General features: G+C 32.7%; 1 protein-coding gene across 10 annotated transcripts in view; it reads right to left on the reverse strand.

The window, feature by feature from the left end:
• Nucleotides 1-15529, reverse strand: part of LOC106879397 (protocadherin alpha-3) — a 236745-nt gene that overhangs the window by 108299 nt on the left and 112917 nt on the right. The gene's annotated exons all lie outside the window — the stretch shown is intronic.

Consider the following 15529-nt stretch of genomic DNA (forward strand, 5'->3'; position numbering starts at 1 on the left):
ACTTAGAATGCTCTACTTAGAATGCTCTACTTCTTAGAATGTGCTTCTTCTCTGGATTTCTGTTTTACAAATATATATATATATATATATGTGTGTGTGTGTGTGTGTGTGTGTGTGTGTGGGTGTGTGTGTATACATATCAACAATAATAATAATAAGGATTATTACGCAGTGGCATAGCATTACCTTTTAATTCATTTTATATATACAAATTTACATAGATTTACACGTTTCAAATAATATATATATATATATATATCTGATAGGCTAATTTCCTTTCAACCAAATCCACAAAGCTTTTGTCAGCCTGGTAGAAAACACTTACCCAAGATGTTATGCAGTGGGACTGAACTCAAGACCATGCGGTTGGGAAGTAAATTTCTTACTGCACTGCCACATCAGTGGCTGCAATGTATTATACTTTTAGACAGGACATATATGACTCAGTTTACCTCAGAATGCTTTAGAAGTAAAACTGGTCACATCCAAGACCTAAATATACATTATACATACGTGTGTGTGTGTGTGTGTGTGCATGCATTTGTCATCAACCTGTGCCCATGGCTATGACAGTAAGCACTCAGTAGAATCAACCAGCACAACATTGTTATGAAGCAGATTTCTTAAAGATGCAGTGCAGCTTTAGCTGTTCCTGTTTCATCTTGGCAATTAGCTATTTACAGTTTCTATAAGGTTCACTCAGCATATTAGCCAATGCTTGTAATATCCTCTGCATGCATTAACTTCTGACTTAAATACATCACCATTTTCGTCATTTACTTACTTACACGCAGTCTACACTCCATGTCTCTTGCATACATTTCTTCTCATGTCTCTTCACATCCTTTATTGATGCTTATATTAATTATTTTGCTATGCAACATCACACTTCTCACAAAAGGATTGTTCTGCCTGCTAACTGCTCACTGTATAAATATACGAGAAAATTCCCTTTGTTCTTTGGACAAAGCATCCAGTTCTAAACAACTTTATGTTCCTTTTATGCACTGACGATATGTAATCACTTGTTTCCACATTGTCTAATTATATATAATTAGGAAACTATATCAGGTTTCTATTAATCCATTACAGAGGTCTGTAGACATAGAAGCTTTCTTTTTACTTGCTACATCATGACATTTGATATCAGTACAGGCCTAGTGCAATTTATATGGTGCTGCTATTGATTGACATGCAATATAGTCCTTACATAAATTCTACAAACTTTCCTACTATACACTCAGAATAATAATAATTTATAATTTTTTTTTCTGAGATTCACCTTAATAAAAATACATAAATATATATATATATTCTTTTATTCTTTAATTCTTTTATTCTTTTAGTCTTTCATTTGTTCCAGTCATTTGGCTGCAGCCATGCTGGAGCACTACTGTTTTTAGTCGAAGAGATCGTCCCCAGGACTTATTCTTTGTAAGCCTGGTACTTATTCTATTGGCCTCTTTTGCCAAACCACTAAGTTACAAGGATGTAAACACACTAATATCAGTTGTCAATAGACACAAAGACACACACATAAATATATACATACACACACACACATACATATATAATGGACTACTTTTCAGTTTCCATCTACCAAATCCACTCACAAGGCTTTGATCAGCCCAAAGCTATAGTAGAAGACATTAGCCCAAGGTGCCACGCAGAGAGACTGAACCCGGAACCATGTCGTTGGGAAGCAAGCTTCATATCTTTTATCTTTTACTTGTTTACATCACCATAAGTCTGTACCTAAGAGAATAAGTTTCTGACTTAAAATAAATCCTTATTATAAATATTTTTTAACTGAAACCCTTCAAAGTAATACACCAGCATGGCCACATCCAATGACTGGATCAAGTAAAAGCTGAAAGATAACTAGGATCCTTAAATTTCTGGATTCATTTCCCGCAGATGTCAATTTTTTTCTTTCATCCTTCCAAGGAGGGGAGAAGATACAGTAATAGTGAAATATTGGTGTTCATTTAATTGACCTTTCAACTCCATCTTCACCAAATATGTGGCTGTGTTCCCATGATAAAATTTATTGTCGTCATCATTGTTGTTATTGTAGCGGCTGCTACCGTTATCATTGTCACTGTTGTTGTTGTTATTGATGTTTTTAAAATTGTTGTTTTTTTGTTGTTGATGACGATGATGATGATGTTATTGCTGCTGCTGTTGTTGTCGTTGATGTTATTACTGCTAATGTTGTTTTTCTTAAAGTTGTTAGCATTTATAGTAGTAGTAGTAGTAGTGGTGGTGGTGGTGGTAGTAGTAGTAGTAGTAGTAGTAGTAGTAGTAGTAGTAGTAGTAGTAGTAGTAGTAGTAGTAGCAGCAGCAGCAGCAGCAGCAATAGTTACTGTTGATGATGATGAACAGGTATTATCACTTCAGTGTGGAGTTTATGATAATGTGTTCCTATTTTCCTGAAAAAAATTTAAAGAAAATAGCTCGAGATTAATTCAGCTGCTATTGCTAGCAGGTCAAATGATGCTTTGTCATTAGCTATTATTATTTCTGCAGTCGTTAATTGTAAAAGTCATGGAATAATTAATTAATTCTTGTTTCATTTGCATTAACTATAAGAAGCAAAGTGAGTGAATTCAGAACTATCGTTACTTCTGGAAGTGTCTCCTGTTGGCCTAAAGACACAAGACTTCAATAATTTCCTCCACGGTAATTGTTTGTGCTTAATTGGAAATTTCACTATGTACATTGCATGTTGTTAAGGTTAAAACTTCCCTAGCAAATGGCAGCTTTGGATTCCAGCTTAGCAAATACAGTTTATAATTAATGTATTAATAAGCAATGAATGTAAATTCAATAAGAAGTTGCATCTTTTAAGTATGTCCAGAGAGATAAATAAATTTGATATTCCTTAAAATTCATTTAATAAATGATAAGACTCTACCATTCTTGAAAATTCTATATCTTTGAATTCATAGAACAATTACACCATTAGGAACAAGTAACATTTGTGTGAATCGGAAAATGCAAAGAGGAGAGATTTATTTTATTGACATATAATATAATTATGATAATAATTGGACTGAAAGGCAAAAGGTCTGGGAAGGAACACGATAGCATAGCATTACACAGAATTATGAGATGGAAGTTTAAAATTCATTCAATAAATGATAAGAATCTATCATTCTGGAAAACTCTGTATCTTTGAATTTAATGAACAATTATACCATTGACAAGAACTAAGATCTGTGTGGAGGGGAAAATGCAAAGAGGATAGATTTACTTCATTAATATATAATATGATTATGGCAATAATTAGACTGAAGAGCAAAAGCTAGGGAAGGAATAAGGTAACATCACAGAATAAAATTGTAAGAGAATAATTTAACCCTTTTAATACAAAGCTTCCTGAGACAACCTCTAGCTCTACAATATAAAACTACTTCATTCAAGGTGTTCATATTTAAACAATATCTTTCCCTCATAATTTTATGCACCTTTTTGTTAAATCATATTCAAAACAACTAGCTTTATAATGTCAAAGTTAGTTTCACCAAATCCCTCTCCATTCTTGGTTATTTCAAAATTAATTGAAATTCATTGGCAGAGTATTTTATTAGAAGGAACTATGAGCTTGAAAAGGTTAAATTCATAGTCTCAAACCAGTAAAATAATTTTTCAATGAGAACAAAGTAATGAAATAAACTATTGTGCTACCTTGTCTATATAATGGAGAGCTTGGATCACAGGAACTATGTGTATTGTGATATAAGATGAAGCAAATATTTCAACTTTCATTGTCATTAGACACACACACACTATATATATATATATATATATATATATATATATATATATATATATATATATATATATATATATATATATATATATATATATATATATATATATATATATACATATATACATACATACAAACATACATACATGCATACATACATACATACATACATACATACACATGTATACATGCATATGTATACATCATCTTCATCATTTAACATCCGTGTTCCATGTTGGCATGGGGTGAATGGTTTGACAGGAATCAAGGTGTCCAAGGATTGTATCATGCACTAATTTTTTAGGCATCATTTTTATGGCTGGATGACCTTAATGCAAACCACTTTACAGTGTGGACTGGGTGCTTTTTTCATGCCTCTTGTGCTATTGAGATTACCATGGAGCTCACTGAACTACAGGCCTATGAGGGGGGGGGGGGTCAGCCAAACCTCAATCCACTGGACTGTAATGTATGGGGCATAGTTGAGAGAGAAGTCAATCAACATTCCTATAACACCATGCAATCTCTCAAGCCTGCTATAACTAGCACTATCTCCAAAATTCATAAAGATCGTCTGATTTGGACATGTCAATGCTTCCAATCCCATATAGAAGCAGTCATTGATGCTAACATTGAATTCATTAAATAGGTGTGATAAAAGGGTTTTCAAGATCACTAGTATCAATTTTGTTTTCAAATACAGCTTTTCTTTGATGATCAATGCATTTTTTTCCCAAATGCATACAAATGAACTCAAAAAAATTGCTGCACCCTGCATATGTGTGTGTGTGTGTGTGTGTGTGTGTGTGTGCGTGTGTGTGTGTGTGTGTGTATTTATATGGGGCGATGGTACTAATCGGTGGTGTATGTAAATACAAGCTTGTTACCAGTCCAAATATACTTGAAGCATATTTGAACTCATAAGAAAGTTATTCACAGTATTTCGTCATGGACAAACTTTCTGTAGATAAACAGGTGTAGAGACACCAAATCTGACTGTTGAATGCAAGCATTTTGGAATGGTTACACACACACACACACACACACATACACATATATATCAACACATACATGCATATATATATAAGAGTGTTTTATCAGAATAGTATTATATTAATCTTATATTGTTCAGTCTCCTTGTCATTCTCATCTTTTGGTTCTACATCAACTTTACCGTCTGTTATTCTTCTCAGACTGTTTTTATATCAATAACCAATAATTTTATGTTTCTGGTTTTTCCTCTCAATATCACAGTAAAACATTAATGGCATTATCTTCTCACAGATTTTAAATTCCTCTCTTATACTATTTTCATTTATTTTCTGATAAGTGTAGCACATTTTTCTTCATCATTGACCAAGTTTCACATATTTGCAACAGAATTCTTCTCATCCTTAACAGTTTTCTTGTGTGTCGTTCATGCATAATGGAAGCAGTTTGATGAGATAGTCTTTCAATTAAATTGCAGGTGTTACCAATATTAAATCTTACATACTTGTAGTCCTTTATCATTGAACCATTGCCGTATTTCTTCCTTATTTCTTCATTGTGTACAGATTAGAACAAAACCTGTTTGTGCTTATCCATGCACTATTTGTAAACTGAGGACAAATACAACAGCTTTCATGAGTCAGTAGATGGTAAACATTACCCCTTCATTTTGTACACAGAGAATACACATCTACATATGTTTATGTATAAATATCGAACTAAGTATTAACACATTTGATATGGAAAACCTAATAATCAAGACTGTATATCTATGAAGAGAAGATAAGTATTATTAAACACTAGCTGACCCAGTGCCGTCAAAAATGACAGCTTCATAATTTATTACAATGTAGATTGATAGGTGAGTCTGTATGAGGAGCTTACTCTGATAGCCACATGATTCTCTAAACCAATATCTTGGCCAGTCATGGGTGTGGTATCTACTATATTAAGGATATGCTTTAACCAGAATAGATGCTCATTTAGAGTGATTGGGAGCAGAGGCATAGCCAGGTTCTAAAGTTAAAGGAACCAAGCACATAAAAAGAAATCACTGTGATACATACCAAACAGTTTTTAACTCATTTCTCTTATGTTACAGGAAATATTTCATGTTTCAGTAATTATCTCATTATGTAAGAAACTTACACCTACTGATATAAGTAACTAAAGAGTGAAACTAATTGCTGCAAAGGTGCCAGTCTTGAAAAATGTGCTTGTGGTGAGTGGTCACTCCCCTTGCTCCCCTAAGAGCTATGTCACTGATTGTGAGGGCTTATTTGATCACTGTCCTGTGTGATAAATTCCTTAACCTTATTTAATCTAAAAGAAGAACTTACAATATAAGTGATGGACTACTATATTAAGTGTACTTAATGTGGAAGGTAGCAAACTACACAGTTATATAGTGGATTAATACATAAGCATTCTTTTCTACTCTAGGCACAAGGCCCGAAATGTTGGGGGAGAGGAGTCAGTCGATTAGATCGACACCAGTATGCAACTGGTACTTAATTTATCGACCTCTAAAAGGATGAAAGGCAAAGTCAACCTCAGCAGAATTTGAACTCAGAATGTAAATACATGAACATTTTCATAGATTTCATTTTTGTTTTTAAAGGAGTGAGTATTAAACATACCCTACTATATTTAAATATATTTACTATATTGGATAATAGTCTTGGAAGGATTGTTTGAAAATAAGGTGGGATGGTTATAGTAAAAGAATCACCTGCAAAATAACTTAATGGTCACTTAATTTGCTAGAAATAGTATCCAAAGTTACATTCTACTCTCTTGTGTAATAATAGGAAATATTAGATAATGTGGATCATTCTAAATTCTTTCCAGTCATTAAAAGTTTATCAAATTTTCACCAGTTGTCTTTCTGATTTTCAATTCTAATGTAATTTTGTATGACAATGATGAAAATCACATCTGTTTTTTTTTTTTTTGTCTTTTCTAGAAATGATCCAATAATGTTGTCCTACATGGGTATAAAATGACAGGGTGGTCACACCTGGAATGTCTGTGATCATGGGTCTGCTTGACTAGAGTTGGCCTCAACAGCAACAAACAACAACAACAACAACAAACAACAGCTACAATTAAACAACAAGAACAATACGGCAGCAGCAGCAGCAGCAGCAGCAAGAGTGACGGCCATAAACACAACAGAACAGCAAAGATAGAAACTAGAATTATATGTAGAGCTCAATATTAGCTTCGATAGCAATAACAACAATAATTACAATGACATCTTGTAAGATGGAAACCACACACACGCACAAAAAAGAAAGCAAGAAGAATATGAAAGAAACTTAAAGGAAACTATTTACTACAAAAGCATTTCTACTATCATGATTTAGGGAGTTCATCGTTCTTATAGTAAATCAATATTAGCCAGTGAGAAACTGGAATTTCCTGCTTAATAGAATGTAACTAAATGATCTGACACCTTGTAAATCAATGCACATTGATTGTGATATAAAACAAAACCATATTATATGCAGTACTTAGAATTGAGAGATTATGAAATGGCAGCAAATGCTAAATATCTCGATCAATGTTGCAGTTTTGGTAAATCCAATACTTAGAGTGAAGGAGACAAAACAATGCATTGTTAACAAGAAAGAGTTTATTGCTACTATCAAACACCTTGTTATGAGAATGAGGTGAATAGAAATATATAGAATTTCTTCTTTAAATTGCACCTTATTTTCAGATATGACAAACCCAATATTATCGTGCCTTTTGTGAGGCAAAAAATCTGTTTAGCATCAGTTATTGACAGATATATTTCGAAATGATCAAAACATAATACAATATATATCAATGTGTGAGTGTAGGGGGAGAGAGAGAGAGAGAGAGAGTGTGTGTGTGTGTGTGTGTGTGTGTTAGTGTGTGCATGTGTGTGTTTAAAACTATGGAGAAAAGGAAATGCAAAACAAACATGAGTCATTCTAAGGAGTTAAAAGAAATGTTAGCTCCTTAGAAATGAGATATCTTTTGTTTACAGTGTGAAACACTGGCTTCGTCTTAAATTTGGTTGAGTCTTCTTTGAGAAACTGCAAAGTTCATAAAGTTGTTCTCATGTAGAAAAGTCATCACTGTAGAAGCATTGAAATGATATGTATTTCAACTGTTCTAAAATTTTGTGGGGAATTTTCATGGTTTTTTAGAATATATATATATCTTAAAGAGTAATGTTTTAAAGATAATGAATGTGTGAGGCATGTGTGTGTGTGTGTGTGTGTGCATGTGCATGTGCATGTGCATGTGCATGATATATATATGTATGTATGTTTGTGTGTGTGTGTGTATGTTTGTGTGTCTGTTTGTCCCCCCTCCCCACAACATCGCTTGACAACTGATGCTGGTGTGTTTACGTCCCCGTAACTTAGCGGTTTGGCATAAGAGACCGGTAGAATAAGTACAAGGCTTCCAAAGAATAAGTCCTGGGGTCGATTTGCTCGACTAAAGGTGGTGCTCCAGCATGGCCACAGTCAAATGACTGAAACAAGTAAAAAAGTAAAAGTGTAAAGAGAGTATATATATATATATATATATATATTAAAATTAGATAAAGCTGGTTTATGAAATTACCTCAGGTTTCATGTCCATAAAGGGCTTGGCTTTATGGTGTGTTATCAGATCCCAAAACCTGTTGTCTAAAGGCCTCTCTAGAATAGAATGTGTGCATGTGTGTGGGTGTGTGTGTGTGTGTGTGTGTGTGTGTGTGTGTGTGTTTGTGTGTTTGTGTGTGTGTGTGCATATATGTGTATACATAGTCCAAATTTACAGAAAGCAAAAGACAATGACAGAGGAGGGAACAGGCGGACAATTTTTGAGCCACTGATAGTGGACCTTTCATGGTAGCAGTTGAGGATATCACACTTATGTAACAATGAATGACTGCCATATCCATAGCTTCAGGCACAGGAAAAGTGTAGATCCCTAGTTATACAACACATTTGTGATTCTTTGGTCCTCAGCATGATTCCATTCCCTGTTGAGGTACCACATGGCTCAAGTCATGGTCTGTCTTCATTTCACATAGTGGCATATTTATGCCTCAGTATATATCTATATGAATATATATACATATGTATGTGTGTGTGCACAAGCATATGCACGTGCACACACATGTATGTATTTATGTATGTATACATATATATATATATCTATATGTATATGTATATCTATCTATGTGTGTGTGTGTGTGTATATATATATATATATATATAGATAGATAGATAGATAGATAGATAGATAGATAGATAGATAGATAGATTTAGATATTTATAATAGACTCTATATAAGAAGCTTCCAATTAACTTGAAATTAATTTGATAAGTAAATAGAATCTCTCAAAGAGAGATATTCAGTAACAGTTCTTTAAAGTAAAGGCTATTTGCCATCATAATGTGGCTGTCCTGGAAGGGACAAATGTTATTGTTGTTTAAGGATTGAGATAATATCTTTATACTCTTTCATCAAAATTTCTTGGCAAATGCAGAGTTTATTCAATGACCTAATGATAGTAGGAAGAAGAAACTGGAATGAAAGCTATCTCCACATTTCTGAAAAGAACATAAAATCCGGCATGCATTAGCTGGTCCCACTGAAGAAATTTAACTCAAAGTTCATGCAAGCCAACAAGACACTCTTTCATTGCAGTAATACTGCCTGACTTTATAGTTGTGTACAGTATTATTTATAAGCAGCTTGGTGGATTCAGTTGATGAAAGATAAGAAATTTTGCAATGGATAAATAAAGTGCCAAAGGTAGAACAATGACAATTTCTTACTTGGCTTGTTCAAAATGAAACATGAATGAAAAAGGTAGAGTTTGTGGAGAAGGATTGTGCATGAAATCTATAAGCCATTTTAATGGCAACCCACAAGAAATTCCTTCTAGTTCTACGTCACAAAATTCAGTTTTAAACTGTCCGTATCTAAATTTAAGCTTTCCATCATAATTTTATGTGAGAATTTCTTGGTAGCTCATGTTCCAAACACCACGTGAATAATGGCAAATATAGTTATTTCCCTACATCTCTCCAAATTGAAGAATATTTTGGAAATAAATTGAAATAACATAGGCAGTCACAAACAGGTTAAGGTATGTGATAGGGTTGAACTGAATAGTGGTGACATGTGCAGGAAGAGGAGGAGAGGAGGATATGTTAAGTAGGTATAGTTAGGGGAAGGTATGCAGTCAGCAATTTTATTGAGACAGATGCCATTAAGTTAGAAGATATGGAGGAAAGATAAAGTTGAATCACATGCTTGTTATTTGCCTATAGATGGCTGCTTTTGTAGAGGTGGGGGACATCTTGATTGCCTACTTTTGAATGATTTTAAGTGGGTAGGGGAATAATTTGATTGTTTATTGCTAAAAGGAATTTGATGTCTCCTTTACAAATTTTTCTTTTATATCAAAATTTGGGAACAATACTTGCTTACAAGTTTCCAGTGAGCCTATAATTGAGCTACCACTGTATCTCTGTTGGTGACAGTGACAAGTGAGTGTCTACAGAATAAATATCTCAATGGATTTACTTATTAAAGCTTCTTTTTTTTTTTTTTTTTAGCTTTTTCTTTAAGTTCTTGAAATCATTATATCTGACAGTGAAATACAATAGTAATAAACATAGGCACATACTCACAGACATTTATACATTTTTAATTTTTAAATTTCCTTTCCCATCATGCATAGCCAGACAGACAGACAGGCATAGATAGATAGATAGATAGATAGATATGAAGGATCTTCTGCTGAATTTCTGACTTAGCTATTTCCCCTTGCTAAGTATTGGTCAGCATGAAACTCAAGACAGAGAAGACAGACAGATAGGTAGACAGGTAGGCAGAAAGACGAGCAGACAGAATAGCAGTCAGTATGAGACTACTGTTGTAGGGAACATGTGGGTATAATCCCCACCCTCACCCACAAGTACATGGCTGCAAAGTAAATTTGCTAAGTATACAGTCATGTCTGCTTCCATTACTTAAAGTGTGAGTCATTTGTTCAGCAATGATATTCTTTAACCTCACACATTTTATAACAGACAAATCAATAAAGTTAGTTAGTTAATGTAAGCCAGGATTGAACTATATTTCTCATATTTCAGTCTGAATATTTGCTAAAGTATACTAGTCTTGACATTGCTCTAAAATCAATAAGTAATGATAAATAATAAAAATAATAAAATATCATTAAAGTACAAAATTTATTCCATGCTAAAAGCTATAAACAACAATATACTGACCTGACTATTAATATTCCAATCGAGTAAAAGCCATAACATAGCGGAAATATAAAGTAAAAAAATAAAATAATAATAAAAAAATAAAATGATAAAAAAGACAGCAAAAGCAATATTTTTGCAATTATTGATGGAAATAATAAATACAAGCAAAAACGAAATATCGGACATCATCAACAACTATAATGATTTTAAACACATTTAATAGAAAAAAATATATATAAATAAAACAAATGACCGAATAACAATCACAAAAATACAACCATAACAGAAATGAAAACATTCAACAATGCTACAAACATTGCAACAGGTGCTAAAATTAATTTAATCAAAATAAATGCAGACCAGTGTTTTTGATTATAGAAAATTAAAATAAAATTCTTTGTCAGTCAGCCTTCCTTTATCAATAATAGTTTCCATGGGATTATTAAAAAAATATTTCCAATATAGAATAACTTTTGCTAATGAATTCTTAGAATATTTTGCATAGTTTGTTTCTTCAGGAAGCGTTGTCGTATGCCACTTAGATATACTAAAGTATTTGATTTACATATCCATATTGACTTTAAGAATGTATGTAAATAGTCGGTGTTAAAATCAAATAAATTTTTGCAAGAAAAATGCTATGCTATGTCTACAAACTATCAACAGCATATCAAGCATAAGTGTAGTTGTATTTGTGTTGCTGTTGAAGTTTATATATGATAAAACATTTCTAAAGGTATCCTACAACTTCCTACTTGAGGTTATTATATACATTAATTCATATTGAATAAAGTATCTTGCATTACTTTATGTGTATCAGGATTCAACATCTAAGTTCTTTTGAAGCTAAAAGGCACTGAGTGACTGAACAAATATTATTCCACCCTACGTAGCAATCTTAAAAGTTGTTAAATTAGTGTTAATATATTTAATGTAATGAGCATCAAAAAGCCTAATTTAAAATAACCTCATGGTGAGGAAAAGACAACATTAGCTCAATGACACATATTATATAAATGCTGTGAAGTGCCATTGAATAAATCTATAGATTTTAGTCAAAACTGTAAGTAAGAAACAGACGTAACTCTGCTTAACTTTTCTTCATAGACTGAAAAATAAGGAACAGCTGGTCTAGTTTTATTTCTGTATTGGGATTTCACCAAAAACTGAGTACCATCTTTAACTGTACATAGAATCACTATTATAGATTCACTATTTGAAAGTAAATCAATTTGCATATGTAATATTATTTCACCAAATTCTCTTGAGAAGATACTAAGAATACAGTACAAAACATTTGCTCAAAGTGTCATACAGTGCAATTTAATGCAATTTCAATATGAACATCCAAGCCATTTAACCATGCTCACACTGATAGTGGGTCCACAATTCACTATGGTGGATCAAAAAAATCAACAAAAAACTGGAATTTACAAGGGAACTTCTTTGTAAACATTTCACATTTTCCATGTAGCATTCAAACATCTTGCAACATTTTTTGGGGGGCAACCTTTAACCTGAGATTGCTTCAGTTTTATAATACATAGTCTGTTTTAGCATTCATATTTATGTAATAATATTTTGCTAAGTTTTGTACAAAGCAAAGGTTTAATAGTGAAAATATCAATTATTTTACTAAATCCCTTCTAAAATTTTGATATTTTTGAAAATCATGCTGAAACACATGGACAATCTATTTCATAAAGATATATGGTCATGGAAGTGTCACAATGTAGAACATGTGTTTGTTCTAAGTATTAAGACAAAATGCTCTTAATAAAGATATTGTTTACAGATGGTCTTTGTGGAGCTAGTGGCTCATCAAAGTTGATCTTCCTAAATGAAAACCAACTATGCTTATCTATAGCTTCATGACAAAAACCAGATAAGACTTAAATCTTTCCCTGATTAAAATACCAGTATATTCCTTATAATATTCGCTCCCAGCTGATCTGAGAACTATTCATGATTGTTAAGTGAACTTGAGTAAATATTAAATGAACTACTAAATTCCACATTACAAACGGATCTATCAGAAACATACCTGTAACAAAATTGAACTCCAGATCTACCAAAAAATTGTTTGATTTCGTCTGAAAATGTCCAACTACATCTTTAATGAGGGCATTTTGTCCTAATACTTAGAACATGCTCCACATCATACCTCTTCCAAATGAAACCATATTTTTAATGTTAGATCTACACGTACATTAATTACTGACTTCTGTTAAAAGCATCTATTGATCAGGTAATTGATTTTAATAATTAGTAATAGAATATATATATATATATATATATATATATATATATATATATATATATATATATATATTAGATAATAAATCATATGGTATACACCTGATAGTTTACCAGTAAATCACGTTCGCTTTCACAGTGTTCATTGGGTATTTGATTTTTACAGTTCCAGTGATGACTTGGATCTGTAGTCTTCAGCTTTCTCTTTTTCGGTTTTAAGAAGCCTTAATTTCTCAAGATTGATATTTAGGCCGTGTATTACATATCCCAGTGCCCCAATAATTACAAGTATAAACCTGAACTTGTAATCTGGATAGAGTAGTTGCAAATTTTTCAATAGTTCGCATGTATGTATGTATGCATGCATGTAAGCAAACAGACATTTATACATACATTCACACATAATATATATATACAACTCTTGCATATTTGAAAGTTTTACAACTCAACAAAAATTAAGAAGTAAAAAAAACTTAAAAAAACCAACTAGATCAATAATATTGTTCTTGTATATTAATAGAACATCTATCTTTACAATCACCCTCTTGACATATATTCCATCTCCATAGGAATTAAATGAAAATCTCCTTTACCATTTCTGAATAACCTCACCCATTGCGTCCCCACCTGCAATCCAACTCAACCACCCATCACCCCACACCCAGCTTATTATTATTATTGGAAGTCGAATACCTTCATTCTGAAAACTATGCAGGCAGATTAAGCCGCAGATTAATCCAAAATTCTCCAGTCATATCAAGAAGTAAAATCTAATTTGTATCAAAAAGTTAATTCACACTTCATTCAACCACAATGATAAGTATATTTGATATGAGGTTGGGAAATAAACTGACAGATGTAGGTTATTGGCACTGCTTAGTCATCCTGAACAGTAGTGTATCATTCATCATTTTTATTGTACTTATATATACAGGGTGAGCCAAAATTCACACACCAAAACATTTGATATTTTTTGCCTATATTATATTATTATTATTATCATCATCATCATCATCATCGTTATTATCATTACCTTTGCCTTAGCAAAGATGGAGGTATTGTTTTCAGTCGTCTTTGTTTGTTTGTCCATAGACAAGATACCTCAAGAACCGCTGAATGGATTCGGATGAAACTTTTAGAGATGTTTGGCCTCGTAACTGTCATGAACTAATTGGATTTTAGGATCGATCTGGTTGTGGATAAGGATTCTGGATTATTTTTCCTGTTTTTTACTTAATTTTTGAGAGCGGTCGGGTTCATTTTTAGCATTCTCATTTGTGAGAGCAGTCGAGTTTATTTCAGATATTCTCATTTTAAAAATCATCTCTGGCTAATCGTTGAGAGGACATTGGTGTTGCCTTGGTGAAGGTTTGCGCTCTATGAGTGCTCTTGCTATCATTATCATTATTATTATCTCATGCTCTGAGTTCAAATTTCACCAAAGTCAACTTTGCCTTTTATCTTTCCGGGGACAATAAATTAAGTACCAGTGAAATACTGGGATCGATGTAATCTACTAGTCCCCTACTTCAAAATTTCAGGCCTTGTACCTATAGTAGAAAGGAATATCATTATTATTAAGGGAGCAAGCTGGCAGAATTGTTAGCATGCCGGGTGAAATGCTTAGCGGTATTTTGTCTGCCATTATGTTCTGAGTCCAACTTCTGCTGAGGTTGACTTTGCCTTTCATTTTTACAGGGTCAATAAATTAAGTTCCAGTTGAACACTGGAATCGATGTAATCAACACATCTCTCTCTCTCTCTCTCTCTCTCTCTCTCTCTCTCTCTCTCTCTCTCTCACACACACAATGCATATGTTCATTCAAACATATATCTTTTTTGGAACTGGTTTTCAAAACACATAAATGCTATAAATAACAGCATGTAAATATTGGATTTGAAAAATCTTTAGGATAGAAAAAGTCAAGACTGCCCATGGGATGAGAACCCACATCTCCTGTAGACGAAGAGTTTTACTATTTAATATTTAGATGCTATCATTTTTAGCATTTATGCATTTTGAAAATCAGTTAAAAAAAGAAAAAATATTTCACATTCTCTCCAAAGTTTATAAATTCTTACTTCATCAACTACATATGTATATATATATATATGATGGACTCTCCCATTGGCTTTGATGTACCTTTTTGTGATATGTAGAGCACCTAACATCATACTTATGTAGCCAACAGGTGAATCAGTCAAATAAAATACATAAAGGTGTTATTTGAAAATATCCAGGGCAGATTAT

This window comes from Octopus bimaculoides, chromosome 14, assembly GCF_046866305.1.
Source record: "Octopus bimaculoides isolate indiv1 chromosome 14, ASM4686630v1, whole genome shotgun sequence".
NCBI lineage: Eukaryota > Metazoa > Mollusca > Cephalopoda > Octopoda > Octopodidae > Octopus > Octopus bimaculoides.